The sequence below is a fragment of the Lycium ferocissimum genome, chromosome 4 (assembly GCF_029784015.1).
Source record: "Lycium ferocissimum isolate CSIRO_LF1 chromosome 4, AGI_CSIRO_Lferr_CH_V1, whole genome shotgun sequence".
Classification (NCBI taxonomy): Eukaryota; Viridiplantae; Streptophyta; class Magnoliopsida; order Solanales; family Solanaceae; genus Lycium; species Lycium ferocissimum.
The window spans coordinates 57,096,565-57,112,707 of record NC_081345.1 but is presented as its reverse complement, the minus strand read 5'-3'; the positions used below and the strand labels follow the sequence as shown (position 1 = coordinate 57,112,707).

At 39.6% G+C, this 16,143-nt stretch overlaps 1 pseudogene; it reads left to right on the top strand.

Moving 5' to 3' along the window:
• The first annotated feature begins 480 nt into the window (after nucleotides 1-480).
• Nucleotides 481-2,534, top strand: LOC132054230 (probable disease resistance protein At5g43730; annotated as a pseudogene).
• The last annotated feature ends 13,609 nt before the right edge of the window (nucleotides 2,535-16,143 follow it).

Here is a 16,143-nt window from a genome sequence, read left to right as displayed (position 1 = left end):
TTATAGTAGCGAGAATTAAAGAAAAAAGTAATATGACTGAAATGTTAGTTTTAGTTGAGTAAATATGACATAAAAATTTGAATCATACGCAAAGTACGTGAAGTCTTGGGCTCCTTGATGTCATTCATATGATCTTTCTTTTTAAAAAGTCTCTTTAAGATGATCAAGTTCATTGATCATACGACTAAAATGGAGAAGAGTAGTTAATTTTAGTGTCATGTGTGATTCTATATCTGATTCAGGAAATAGGAATCCTATTTGAAATGTCGTGTGATGATGATTAAAAAGTTTAAATTTGAATAGGTTGATAATTTTGAGATCCTGAAAGTTATTTGGGATATAGAAGTGGAATCTTGTCAAGTATTTTGATTATGTCTCAAAATGGAAGAGTGGTGTGCAGGAAGTAATGTTTTTAGTAAAGTACATCTTGATTATGATTTTATCCACTGCAACTGAACTACATTATTATGGTTTTTTTTTTTTTTTTTTTTTTCTTTTCGGAAGATCATGGATGCTATTTTTGGGAAGGTAGTAGATTTTGGAGTAAAGACGTTCAAAAGTATCAGTGATTTTGATGAGAATTTGGAAACTGTGGAAAGAAATTTGAAACAATTATCAGATAAAGCATTCGATGCGAAGACAGAGGTTCAGAATCGAGAGCAATCTGGAAAGAAGAGGAAAAGAGAAGTCAATTCTTGGTTTGACCAGGTTATAAAGATCGAAGTAAAATTTCGTGCTTTAAAAGAAGAAGTAACAAGAGGGACGAAAAATGCAGGTGCTTTGGAGAAGATGAATGGAAGGGTTGGAGAACTTCTTGAGCAAAGTAAACATTTTGGAATGCTCGTACATGACATGTGTGAGCGCGATGAGTGTCTACTGCTAGCGCTGCAAGTTCATGAGAAACATCAAAACAAAATTTAGAAGTGATTTGGATGTGGTTACAGGATGATAATGTCTAAAGCATTGGTATATATGGTATGGGAGGTGTGGGCAAGACGACTGTGGCAAAGCATATACATAATCGGCTTGTTAAAGACACTCGTTATCAAGTTCATTGGGTTACTGTCTCTCAAGGGTTTAGCATCAAAAGATTACAAGATGATCTTGCCAAAATTGTGAATCTCGATCTTTCAAATGAGGAGGATGAACTTAGAAGGGCAGCCAAATTAAACGGCATTCAAAGAAAGGAAGAACATTGTTATCATACTGGATGATGTTTGGGATCGCCTTTGCTTGGAGAAGTTGGGTGACCCTCTTGGCGTGGAAGGCTGTAGAATGATTCTAACTACTCGCTCGTATGAAGTCTGCCAAAAGATGGGTTGTCAGAAACTACTCAAAGTGGAGAAACTCAATACTTATGATGCTTGGGAGTTGTTCAGGAAGAGTCTAGGATGCGAGACTGTGCTTATTCCAGATATCGAGCCAATTGCTAAATCCATGGCAGGAAAGTGCAAGGGCTTGCCACTCAGGCTCATCACTTTGGCGGGAAGCATGAGAGGGGTGACTGATATAAGGGAGGGGGAAAACGCTTTGAAAGAATTCCCTGATGACATGGAAAGTGATGTCTTCAAGGTACTGCAGTATAGTTATGATCGGGTTGAAAAATACAAATTTGCAAGAGTTCTTCTTGTACCGTGCTTTGTATCCTGAGGACTTTGTAATTGATAGATATGAACTAATTGGTAGATTTATCACGGAGGGACTGCTGAAGGGAAAAAGTAGGCAAGAAGAGCTTAACCAGGGTCATACCATATTGAATAAACTAGTGAAGGCCTGCTTAATTGAAGCTACTAATAGTTTTGCAGAATGAGTAAAGATACATGATTTACTAAGGGAAATGGCATTGCGGATCACAAATGTTAAACCAAGGTACATGGTGAGGACTGGATGAAGATCACAAGTGCCGGAGGAGCAAGATTGGGCATTCGATTTGGATAAAGTCTCTTTTCTTAAAAGAATCCCTGAAGACATGGCACCCAATTGCCCCACATTGTCAACCTTGCTTTTTAATTGGTGTTGTTTGAGAAGGATCCTCGAATGTGTGGTGTTGTTTGAGAAGGATCCTCGAATGTTTCTTTTAGCATATGAACAACCTCCAATTACTCGACTTGAGCAACAACTCAGAGCTTATGGATTTTCCAAGTTGCATATCTATCTTGGGAAGTCTTAGAGCACTCTTGCTTGGAGGATGTAAACAGTTCAGATCTATACCACCACAGGGAAAGCTAAAAAATCAGAGAGTGTTAGATCTATCTGGAACTGGTCTTAAGGAAGCACCTCAAGGAATGGGAAACTTGGTCAAGCTTAAATTTCTAGATATGGGTGGAATATTATATCTTGATGAAATTTTCCCAAAGGAGATATTACCTAAACTTTCCCAGCTTCAATACCTCAATCTTCCTCTATGTATTAATGGACGAGGTGAAGACTTGGCCAACTTGGAACTGCTTGAAGATTTCAAAGGCCGGTTCCGCGATTTGCATAACTTCTACAAGTTCATGAGAAATCGCCATAACTGTCACGACCCAAATTGATAAGTCGTGGCGAGTGCCTGACCTCAAATGACCAAGCACCCATCTACTCGTACCTGGGGCTTACTGAATAATAGGATGGCCCATATATGACTTATAACTGAACTATACTGACTTGAAAGAACGACATCATGACTCTGTATCAAGAACTCATATGCTGAAAATAACAAAGGCAAGCTGACTAGATCGCTACACATGTTGTGCAACAAAATAAGAGCCGTCATGGCTACATAACATCCCAACTATGTACAACTATCTACAGACCTCTAATGGAGTACAAGCTGTAGAGAGGACGGGATAGGGCTCCCGTCATACCCATATACACAAGTCAAAATAGCATACCAAAATGAACTGCAGCCCCGAACCAAGTGGAGCGCACTGACTACTGCTGGGTGGAAGTCCTACTGAGCTGGACCGCCTCTCTGTTTATCTGAACCTGCGGGCATGAACGCAGCCCCCCCGAGCAATAGGGGAGTCAGTACGGATAATGTACTGAGTATGTAAGGCATAAGATCAACATGTACATAAAATCATGGAAAAACATCTGAGACATGCCAGTGAGTATGTGAATCTGAATGAATCCGTATGACTGTATATCAGGAAACATATATATCTATATAGGAACGCCACAACATAGGCCACATCGTCACCCCATGTCAAATGTGCCTTATATATGTACATGAACGCCATAACATAGGCCACATCGTCACCCCCTGTTAAATGTGCCTTATATACATATACATGAACGCCACAACATAGGCACATCGTCACCTCCTGTCAAATGTGCCTTACATATACATGAAGAATGAGAATGAGTGTGTTATACCCCATTTTAACCGGGTCAAAGTAGAGTACAACATATTGGTGATTCCTATATTTTAACTTAAGGAGTCGCCACCTAATTATTTTTGAAAGGTGAATTAGGACACCTATTTTAACTAAGTAAATGCTAAAAATTAACTCTGATTAATGATCTACTTAACTAATGTGATTCTAGGTAAGGGATCTTAGTTATCCTAAAGGGAAGGGGTAAAGCATCCTTTAAGATCCGCTTAAATACCGTTAACCGGCCAAACTTAGGTTAATGAAATTAAATCTAAGGAAACATAGATATAGCCTTTTAGATATTTAAGAAAATTATGCAGATATTAATAATGTTACAAAGGGAGGTTTATAAGGATAGTAGTAGTTAAGTTAATTAAGGCAGTATATGTAGAAAATGATTTTAGCACAAGTCAAGATCTCTAAAGTTTAAAATAACTCACTATTAAAGTATCAATTTGTTTAACTACTGTAAATAATATTAAGTGATCAACTAGCTAATATTAATTCGCAAAGTAGCTTTAAAATCCTTTTTTCGTTAAAAAAATAATAGGTCCAGACTTGATAAAAAAGAAGGCTTCATAAGATACGAAACATAATTAAAATCTAATTCCAAAGATGCACTAAAAACAGTTTGCAAAAATCATTTTTCCTTCATATATATACGCACCTCCAACAAGTATTTGGCTAATTCTTTAAAGTCTTAAATGTATGAGGTAAATACTCCATAAGATAGAATAAATTCTCCATTAATAATAAGAGTGAAAATTCTAAAGGGTTTAAGTGAAACATTCCTAATTAATCCTATGTTAAGCAGTATGTCCAACCAAAAACAACCCAAATCACATAAACAAAAACAACAAGAAGAAAAGGCAACAAAGTGAATATATAAAAAGAGAAGTCGCCACAGGCGACTCCAATGCACGGATTTTGCTTGTCCGGTGTGGTTCAAGAAATATGGAATGTGTTGACTCCATGCACGAGTATGGTAATAGCACCGAGTCTCATTTTGAAACTCCGTTTTGAGAGAGTCCCGATTTGTGACTCCATTTGCTCCAAAGTGTACATGTAAAATAAGGGGAGATAAAGAAGATTAGCGGACAGTCCCGATTGATAACCAGGGATATATATATATGTCACCAAAATACACTGAAACATTTGATGCAATAATATTCTTGAGTAAATTGACCATAGTAATTTTTTTACACCAAGTCATGCACCTTAAAATTACATCACACTTAAAACAAAATCTCATAATCAGTTAACATTTTACGAGCTTATTTAATAAGCTTTCTCCTAGATTTTACAGATAGCATGCGTAAAAATGGTAAAAGGAAGTACTGTCTAAGCAAAATCCTAATGTTCATGTCCTCTACTATTACTACAACAGATTTAGAACAAGAAACAAAGGAGTAATAAATGATTGTTTTGCACCATTTTTTCGCTAGAACATACTCATGTTAATAGATTTCAATACAGGAATTTCAAACAGAGATAGTATAATTGCTAATGACGTGACTAGTGCCATGATTTTTCTCACAAAATCTTAACAAAACAGATATGAAAATGGGGAAGGCCATAAAAAATGATTTTCTATACCAAACACATTTTAAACCATTTAAAGGAAAAGGAACTATAACATGCTTTCTACACAAGATTTTGTGGCAAAGAGAAGAACTAACAGTAATACAAATTTGATAAAGTAAGTTCGGATTTTCACCTGTTTTGGGTGCAGCGAACAGGGGCAGGGGTCTTAGATCCGACGTACTCCGACCTCCCTCACAAATAAAACGACACGATTAAAGCCAAGTAAGTCTCCTCCATGGCTAAAGTGGACAGAGATCTGAGAAGGAAAAAAAAGGTGATTTATAAAGCTAGTATTTTGAAAAATAATTAGTATTGAACAGGGTATTTTGAGAAGTTTAGAGGGGAGAGACGGCCAAAAAAACCCGGGCTGAAAGCCACTTGACTGTAAGGAGAGGGGGCTGAAAGCCACTTGACTGTAAGGAGAGGGGGCCGAAAATGAACTTGAAGCAAATATTTATAGGAGGAAGAAACAGCTAGGGTTTCATTGGGCGGGAATTTAAACATCAGGTTTGAATCTTGAGTCAAAATGCCCGTTTGAAGATTTTGGACGAACTTGTAGACCTTCACGTGATTTAATTCAAGGATTTCCCTAAACGTTAATATCTTTTCTGGTCTATGAAGATTTTGATACGTCCTGGAGCATGAGATGAGAAAGTCGTCTCTTGGGCAATGAGCACGCCAAAAGGGAGCAGAGAAAAGGAAGATCTTTTGCTCAATATGGACGAACCGAATCTGTCCATGGCTAAATCGCAGCTGCCATTAGCACAAAAGTGGAATGAGAAAAAAAAGAGTTTAAGGTGCGGTTGTGTTGGATAAGATTAGAGGTTAGGTTTGGGTTTGGGCTGCAGATATGGGTTTTAGGTATTTTTGTGAACTTGGTTCCAAAGTTTGGCCTTTCACTTCTTCCTTTTGAATTTCTTTGAGCTTCATGGTTGAATAAAAACATACTTTTAATCATATTATATAATACCATGTAACATTAGCATATTAATATTAAGTAATTCAATTACTTAATATACCTTGCAAAATTATAGTTGCTAGCACTTAAATAAATTATGAGATATTCAAAAGTTTATTGAAATAAAAATATTGTAGTAAAAATATTATAGTAGCTATTTATAAAGTGTGAAACTAGAATAGTATTTCTACTCGATTAAGTAAATGAACACGAAGAGCCTTAGAGATGATGAAAAAGAAGGAAAATAATAATATTAATAACACTAATAGTAATAATAATAATATTAATAATAATAATAATAATAATAATAATATTATTATTATTATTATTATTATTATTATTATTATTATTATTATTATTATTAGTAATTGAGTGAATTAATAGTAATCGTAGTACTAATAGCAATAATAATAATGAAAACATTAGCGATGATAAAATATTTGTTTTATTATTAACTTAGAAGCTAGGGGAAATAAATTGGAAGAAAGAAGGGTCAAAATTGGGTGTCAACAGAGTGCAATGCATAAGTAAAATGAAATAATGGGACTCTCGGAATAATATGATGTCATATTACCTCTGGTGGACAATTACTGAGCTAACATCACTAAAACATGAAATCTCACGACCCATGAACAGAAGGAATATCATAATAGGAGTACAGGATCATCAAAGACTGAAGTACTCCTAGCGCTGATAAGAGTAGGGTAATATGAAAGCTCATATGCTCGTTTGTTCGTTCATATCATAGGATGATGCCAAAATGAAAGAAAGGATAGCCTTAACATACCTTTTCGGTCGCCTTAACTTTAACTACTTTACGCTTGTCCTCCCAAGCTCGTAAGTCTACATTCAAGAAAATTTATACTATTGTTAGGCTTATCGTCATATGCTTGTCTTAAGCCCTCAAATTAATTCCTTTTAAAAGCTGCCGAAATTCGGGCAGCATCTCCCCTATTTATATCCCTAGCCCGAAATCACAATATCAACAAAACAACAACAATAGCAACCCTGATATCAACAACACCATCATCAACACCAATATACTCCATAAAACATCCCACACGATGTTTTTCCCAATTTCTCAACCAACCATAACAATATCCACATTACCATAATCAAAGAATTATATTCAATTTAATCTCAAATTAATCCAAAATCTTCTTTCAAATTCATCCCATAGTCATCATCTTCAATTCAATACTTTGTGACTTCTCCACTTTGATTCTTTTCCTTTTCAAGAGTTATTAAACCTTTAAACCAACTCAATCATAAAGATAAGATGGGGAACATACCTTATAATGGAAGAACTTCACCTCACTCAACTTCTCCTAAGCTCAGGTTCATCACAACATTGAAGAGAAGCAAGAATAATCATCTTCCATAGATTATCTTAAGGTTTTGATGTTTGATCTTCTGTTTCAATGGTATGGAAGGTTGTGGAATGTTGTAGAACCTTCAAGAATTCTCAATAACTCTCTTATAATGGGGAGATAAGTGTGGAAGGCTCTAAAAAAGTGTGGAGATGAGAAATGGTGAGAAATTAGGTGATTTAGATGACCTAAAGGGGTATATATAGTAGTCCAATTCGGGTTGGGCTGGTGGGCCGAAATTAGTGGACTTTTTAAGAGGTTTCAAGAATTTCCGCGTAGGTTCGCAGGCTTCTGGCAATCCATTTTAAATTGACCATAACTCCCTACTCCAATGTCGTATCGACGAACGGTTTGTTGCGTTGGAAACTAGACTCGACGAACTTCATTTTAGGCTCTTGAAACACCTCAAAACTTTTGATATAACCAGAGATATACCTCTCTGAAGTTGACCCAAAATTTCTATCCAAAATTTTGCCAAATTTTCGACAAACATATTTTCTTCGATTTGCTTGATCCAGGAACCTTTAGACACTTGCTTAACACTTGTTAAGAGTATTTATTAACCTTATAAGGGTTTTATGACCTCTCCGAGCTTACGTTAGTTTACTCACAACGCACACGACGCGAAAATTTTCGAGGTGTAACATCCTTCCTCCCTTAGAAACATTCGTCCTCGAATGTTAAACGCTTAGGAATTCTACGAAAATTTTGCCAGAGTTTCCCCTGTAATTACCACTACCATCCTGTGCACACCAATCCAAAATAATGTCGCACAGGGCCACATGTTAAAATATACAACAATATGGCCTCACACGACCAATCACAAGAGTTATAAATAAATCTAATACCCGGGAATGATGATGTCTCAACCTAGGCCTCCTGGGACAGCGAAAACAAATGCGGGTACTTAGTCTTCATCTCCTCTTCCACCTCCCAAGTCATCTCCTCGACATTATTATTTCTCCAGAGTACTTTAACAGAAACTACATCCTTGGTTCGTAGCCGACGGACTTGCCTATCTAATATAGCCATAGGGACTTCCTCATACGATAATTGTTCAGTCACCTGGATATATCATCTACTGGTACGACTCTTGAGGGATCTCCTATGCACTTATGGAGCATGGACACATGGAACACTGGATGTACTGACTCCAGATCAGAAGGTAGCTCTAGCTCATATGCTACCTTACCCACTGTATGAGTAATTCTATATGGTCCAATGTATTGAGGGCTCAACTTACCCTTCTTGCCAAATCTCATCACTCCCTTCATAGGAGAGATATTTAAGAAAACCCAATCGCGTACCTTAAACTCTAGCTTATGCCGTCGATTATCTGCATAGGATTTCTGTCGACTCTGCGTCGCTAATAATCTTTCTTGAATCACTTTCACTTTCTCAACCACTTATTGTATTAAGTCTGGGCCTACTAGCTGATTTTCTCCAACATCAAACCATCCTATGGGTGACCTACATCTCCGCCCATATAAAGCTTCATAAGGAGCCATCTGAATACTGGAATGGTAGCTATTATTATATGCAAACTCAACGAGTGGCAAATGCTCATCCCAACTCCCTCGGAAATCAATCACACAAGCTCTCAACATATCCTCAAGTGTCTGTATAGTACGCTCAGCTTGCCTCTCTATCTGGGGGTGAAAGGCGGTACTAAGACTCAACTGAGTCCCTAATCTTTTCTGGAAAGATTTTCAGAAGTTAGCTATGAACTGCGCCCCTCTATCTGAAATAATGGCTGAAGGGACACCATGAAGTCGTACAAATTCCTTAAGATAAAGCTCCGCATAATCTTCAGCTGAATAGGTAGTCCTGATTGGTAGGAAGTGGGCTGACTTTGTGAGTCTATCAACTACAACCCATATTGAGTCATACCTATGTCGAGTACGGGGCAAACCTGTAATAAAATCCATATTAATTACCTCCCACTTCCATGTCGGTATCTCAATAGCCTGCAATAACTCGTCGGGCTTCTGGTGCTCTATCTTAACTTGCTGACAATTTGGACACTGAGCGACAAACTCCGCTATATCCTTCTTCATACCATCCCACCAATAAACTTCCTTGAGATCATGGTACATTTTTGTTGTGCCCGGGTGAATAGAATAGCGAGAATAGTGGGCTTCCCCCATAACTTGCTGACGGAGGCTTATAACCTTAGGAACACATAATCTACCTCGATGCCTGAGTGCTCCATCTCCTGTGATCACAAAAGGTGTCTTTTCTTTCTGAGGAGCTGTATCCCGATAATGAGCTAAGACAGGATCTTCATACTGACGCTCCTTTATCTCAGCTACCAAAGATGACATCACTGTATCTTGAACTGTAACTCCTGTATCACTTGAGTCTAACAACCGAACTCCGAGGCTAGCCAACTGACAAACTTCACGGACTATCTCCCTTTTCTCTGGCCACACATAAGATAGGCTACCCATGGATTTATGACTAAGATCATCAGCTACTACATTGGCCTTTCCCGGATGGTATAGGATATCGACATCATAATCTTTTAGCAACTCTAGCCATCGCCTCTGACGTAAATTCAAGTCCTCTTGCTTAAGGATGTACTGAAGACTCTTATGGTTGGTATAGATATCAACATGAATACCATATAAGTAGTGCCCCCATATTTTCAAGGCATTGATCACCACAGCTAACTCAAGATCATGAGTTGGATAGTTCTTCTGGTGCTTCCTCAGCTGTCTAGAAGCATAAGTAACAACCTTATCGTGTTGCATTAATACACAACCCAATCCAATACTTGAAGCATCGCAATACACCACATAGCTATTTGTTCCGTCTGGAAGAGTCAAGACGGGTGCTGAGGTCAACTTGTCCTTCAATATCTGGAAACTTCGCTCGCATGCATCCGTCCACTGAAACTTAGCTAATTTCTGAGTCAGCTTAGTCAACGGGGCTGAAAGAGAAGAAAATCCTTCCATGAACGTTCTATAATATCCCGACGTACCCAAGAAACTACGTATCTCCGTTTGGGGCGTGGGTCTTGGCCACCCCCATGCCTCAATCTTTTGAGTATCCACTCTCACGCCCTCATATGAAATAATGTGACCAAGAAAAGCCACAGAGTTCAACCAGAACTCGCACTTTGAAAACTTCGCATATAACTCTCTATCCCAAAGAACTCTAAGCATTGCGCGTAGAAGATCTGCATGTAGCCTCTGACGGTGAATAACCAACTATAAATATAATCACGAACAAATCTAGAAAGGGTCTGAACACACGGTTCATCAGGTTTTTAAATACAACTGGATCATTAGTTAACCCGAATGACATGACACGAAACTTGTAGTGCCCCTATCTAGTCCTGAAAGCGGTCTTCAGAATGTCTTCCTCTTTCACCCTAACCTGATGATACCCCGATCTCAAGTCTATCTTCGAGAAATACTTGGCACCCTGCAACTGATCAAATAAGTCATCAATCGTCGGAAGTGGATTCTTATTCTTTATAGTTACTTTATTCAATTGCCTATAATCAATACACATTCGCAAGGAGCCATCCTTCTTTTTTACAAATAATACTGGTGCTCCCCACGGCGATGTACTGGGCCTAATAAAGCCCTTCTTAAGTAAATCCCTCAGTTGCTCCTTCAATTCCTTCAACCCAAGAAGGCCATTCTATAGGGAGGAATGGGATATTGGTCGAGTATCCGGTAATAGATCAATAGTAAAATCAATCTTCGCTCCGGCACGTGCCCGGAAGTTCATCTGGAAACACCTCTAGGAATTCATTAGCCACGCAATGCATCGAAGGGTCGGTGACTCTACTCGACATCCCGAACCCGAACTGTGTGATAAATATACCCTTTCCCGATCATCTTGCTTGCTTTAAGGTAGGAAATAAACCTACCCCTCGGCGAAGCAAAGACAATTCCTTCCACTCTAAACCGGTTCGCCGGAACCGAAACCGAACCACCTTCGTTCTACAATCGACATTAGTACATGCGTGAAAGCCAACCAATCCATACCCATAATGACATCCAAATTAATCATATCTAACTCAATCAAATCTGCTATGGTATGACGATTACACACTATGACTACACAACCTCGACATACTCGCCTAGCTATGACTAGGTCACCACCTGGCGTAGACACCTCAAAAGGTCTAATCGACTCAGGCTCTATCCCAAATTTACCAGCAACAAACGGAGTAATATATAACAAAGTAGATCAGGGTTCAATTAGTGCATATACATCATAGGAGGAAACTGATAATATACCTGTAACAACGTCAGGAGACGACTCACGATCCGCCTACCAAGCACGACAGATGCGCTCGAGGACCGTCGAGCTATGCTCTACCTCTCTCTCTACCACGTCCTGCTGGTGTCTGAGAACCTTGCCCTGAACGGCGTACAGAAGAAGAAGAACTAGCTACGGACCCTGTAGGCTGAATAATACCTACACCACCTCCTAATGGATAGTTTCTTATCATATGACCTGGTTGACCACAAGAATAACAGGCATTTGATCCCAATCGACACTGTCCGGCATGTTGCCTATCACACTAGGCACACTGTGGCAAAGGTGGCCTCATCTGTCCCGACCCCTATCGATACTGAGAACCGAAAGCTCTAGAACTCTGATCTGCTCCGGAATAAGAAAGCCGATCAAATCTCGAACCTGAAAATCGTAGAGGTGCACTCTCTGCTGAATAAAATGGGTACCGGGAATGCTGTTGTCTCTGTCTTCCTCTGAACTCGCCAGCAATATCTAAAGATCTAGCTCTCTTGTCACGGCCCCGGTCACGCTTACGCTTTGTCCTCCACTGATGCTTACGTTCTTCCAGATTATGTGCATAAGCCTGTATACGGGAAATATCCATACTCGGCTGTAATGCGGCTGTCGTATACTAAAAATCAAATGTGGCCCTAGACCAGCCACGAAATGATGAACTCGATCATCCATCTCAGCCACCATAGCTAGGGCATATCTAGCCAATGAGTCAAAGTATACACTATACTCCTGAACACTCATACCGCCGCGCCAATACGCAAAGAACCTATCGCTCGGGCCTGTCGGACTTCTAGTGGTAAATAATGGCGAATAAAAGCATCTGAAAACTCTCGCCAAATGGCTGGAGGGGCATTCTCCCCCCTAGACAGCTTTCATGTCAGATACCACTGCACTACAATATCACGGAGCCGATAAGAAGCCAACTCCATGGACTCGACCTCATCAGCGTGCATAACCCTCAAGGTCCTCTGCATACTATCAATAAAGTCCTGAGGGTCCATATTTTGCTTTAACACAGAGAACTCTGGAGGATCTAACCCGAGGAAAGTCTTAACCCTCGCACTACCAATTTCCCTGCCCGGGACAACTCCAACTCTCCGCCGCCGAACTCGAGCGGCTACCAATCTGGTCAATAGCTGTACAACATCCTGCACATCCTGGCCCGGTGCATCTGGCTGAGGAACTGGGGGCACTGGGGCAGGTGTTGGAGGTGGGGTGTGTGAAGTCTGAGACGGCCTATCACTCTGAGACTCGTCCGGAGCTCTGGTATCCAACTGAGTACGGCTAGTGGCCCTGTGCACCACTCTTTTACCCTTTGGGGCAACGATTTAACCTTTGCGAGGCATCGCAGAAATCAGAACAAATTATTAGAAGGCGAACTCTTAACACACGGCTCAATCGCACGATCCAAGAGAGAAAGAATGACAATTTCCTAAATGTCTTGTAGCCTCCTGTTTATAAGTGTGGTGCACGACACACCCATAAACAAGACTCTACTAGACACAGTCTGTAGACAACCCTAGGATGGAACTACTCTAATACCACTTCTGTCACGACCTAAATCGATGAGTCGTGGCGAGTGCCTGACCTCAAATGACCAAGCACCTATCTACTCGTACCTGGGGCTTACTGAATAATAGGGTGGCCCATATATGACTTATAACTGAACTATACTGACTTGAAAGAACGACATCATGACTCTATATCAAGAACTCGCAACCATCTATATATATATATATATATATATATATATATACATATGCTAAAAATAACAGTGCAAGCTGACTAGGTCGCTACACATGCTGTGCAACAAAATAAGAGTCGTCATGGCTACATAACATCCCAACTACGTACAAATGTCTACAGACCTTTAATAGAGTACAAGCTGTAGAGAGGACGGGGCAGGTCTCCCGTCATACCCATATACACAAGTCAAAATAGCATACCAAAATGAACTGCAACCCCGAACCAAGTGGAGCGCGCTGACTACTGCTAGGTGGAAGTCCTGCTGAGCTAGACCGTCTCTCTGTTTATCTGAACCTGCAGGCATGAACGTAGCCCCCCGAGCAATAGGGGAGTCAGTACGGATAATGTACTGAGTATGTAAGGCATAAGATCAACATGTACATAAAATCATGGAAAAACATCTGAGACATGCCAGTGAGTATGTGAATCTGAATGAATCCGTATATATCTATATAGGAACGCCACAACATAGGCCACATCATCACCCCCTGTCAAATATGCCTTATATATGTACATGAGCGCCACAACATATGCCATAGGCCACATCGTCACCCCCTGTCAAATGTGCCTCTTATATATATACATGAACGCCATAACATAGGCCACATCGTCACCCCCTGTCAAATGTGCCTTATATATACATGAAGAATGAAAATGAGAATGAGTGCAATGCAGAAGTAAAATGAAATAATAGGACTCTCGGAATAATATGATGTCATATTACCTCTGGTATGGACAATTACTGAGCTAATATCACTAAAACATGAAATCTCAAGACCCATGAATAGAAGGAATATCATAACAGGAGTATAGGATCATCAACGACTGAAGTACTCCTAGCGCTGCTAAGAGTAGGGTAATATGGAAGCTCATATGCTCGTTTATTCGTTCATATCATAGGATGATGCCAAAATGAAAGAAAGGATAGCCTTAACATACCTTTTCGGTCGCCTTAACTTTAACTACTTAACGCTTGTCCTCCCAAGCTCGTAAGTCTACATTCAAGAAAATTTATACTATTGTTAGGCTTATCATCATATGCTTGTCTTAAGCTCTCAAATTAATTCCTTTTAAAAGCTGCCGAAATTTGGGCAAAGATCTCCCCTATTCATATCCCTAGCACGAAATCACAATACCAATAAAACAGCAACAATAGCAACCCTAATATCAACAACATCATCATCAACACTAATATACTCCATAAAACATCCCACACGATGTTTTTCCCAATTTCTCAACCAACCATAACAATATCTACATTACCATAATCAAAGAATTATATTCAATTTAATCTCAAATTAATCCAAAATCTCCTTTCAAATTCATCCCATAGTCATCATCTTCAATTCAATACTTTGTGACTTCTCCACTTTGATTCTTTTCCTTTTCAAGAGTTATTAAACCTTTAAACCAACTCAATCATAAAGATAAGATGGGGAACATACCTTATAATGGAAGAACTTCACCTTACTCAACTTCTTCCAAGCTCAAGTTTTCACAACATTGAAGAGAAGCAAGAATAATCATCTTCCATAGATTATCTTAAGGTTTTGATGTTTGATCTTCCCTGTCAATGGTATGGAAGTTTGTGGAATGTCGTAGAACCTTCAAGAATTCTCAATAACTCTCTTATAATGGGGAGATAAGTGTGGAAGGCTCTAGAGAAGTGTGGAGATGAGAAATGGTGAGAAATTAGGTGATTTAGATGACTTAAAGGGGTATATATAGTAGTCCAATTCGGGTTGGGCTGGTGGGCCGAAATTAGTGGACTTTTTAAGAGGTTTCAAGAATTTCCGCGTAGGTTCGCAGGCTTCTGGCAGTCCGTTTTAAAATGCCCATAACTCTCTACTCTGATGTCGTATCGATGAACGGTTTGTTGCGTTGGAAACTAGACTCGACGAACTTCATTTTAGGCTCTTGAAACACCTCAAAACTCTTGATATACCCAGAGATAGACCTCTCTGAAGTTGACCCAAAATTTCTATCCAAAATTTTTCCAAATTTTCGACAAACTTATTTTCTTCGATTTGCTTGATCCCGAACCTTTAGACACTTTCTTAACACTTGTTAAGAGTATTCATTAACCTTATAAGGGTTTCATGACCTCTCCGAGCTTACGTTAGTTTACTCACAATGCACACGACGCGAAAATTTTCGAGGTGTGACAGTAACTATGAGAAAGATTGGTGGTATGACGTGTAGGGCCAAATTCTTCCTTTTTCGATTGCATTTTCTGTGTAAATCATAGAATCAAAAATAGAACAGTGGTTGTAAAAGATGGAACTTAATATGATGATGGAATGAACAATGTAAAGGGTTGAGACTTACCTTTCAAGAATATTTTAGCCCTAGCCTTAGAAAATCGCCACAAGTGTTCTTGGGAACTGTTTTGGAGTTATGTGGGGAATGAGATCGGAAATAAGAATATAAAACGCTGATTCTGCCTCTCGTCGACCACTGCAGCGGTCGACTTCTCGCTGCAGCGGTTCCGCTATAGCGGGAAATGTCCCGCTATGGCGGACCTCATTCACCTTTCCTGCTCCCGCTGCGGTGACCCTCTACCCGCTAAGGCGGACTCGCTACAGCGGTCCCACAACTGCTGCAGCGGTCCATTTTGACCAGTAGCTCGAGTTTTTCCGCCAGTTTTTCACCTAAAAATTCCAACACCAATCCGAGGCCCTACAGACGCAAACTAAACATGCACATATACATAAAAACACGCTATAGACTCACCCGTGACCTCGGAATTTCCAACAGAGGTCTAGTTTACTAAGTCAACCCCATAACGGCCTAGCGGGTCATTATAATGGAATTTAGCAAACATCTTTTGTGTCATTCATTTATCCACTTAAGTTTA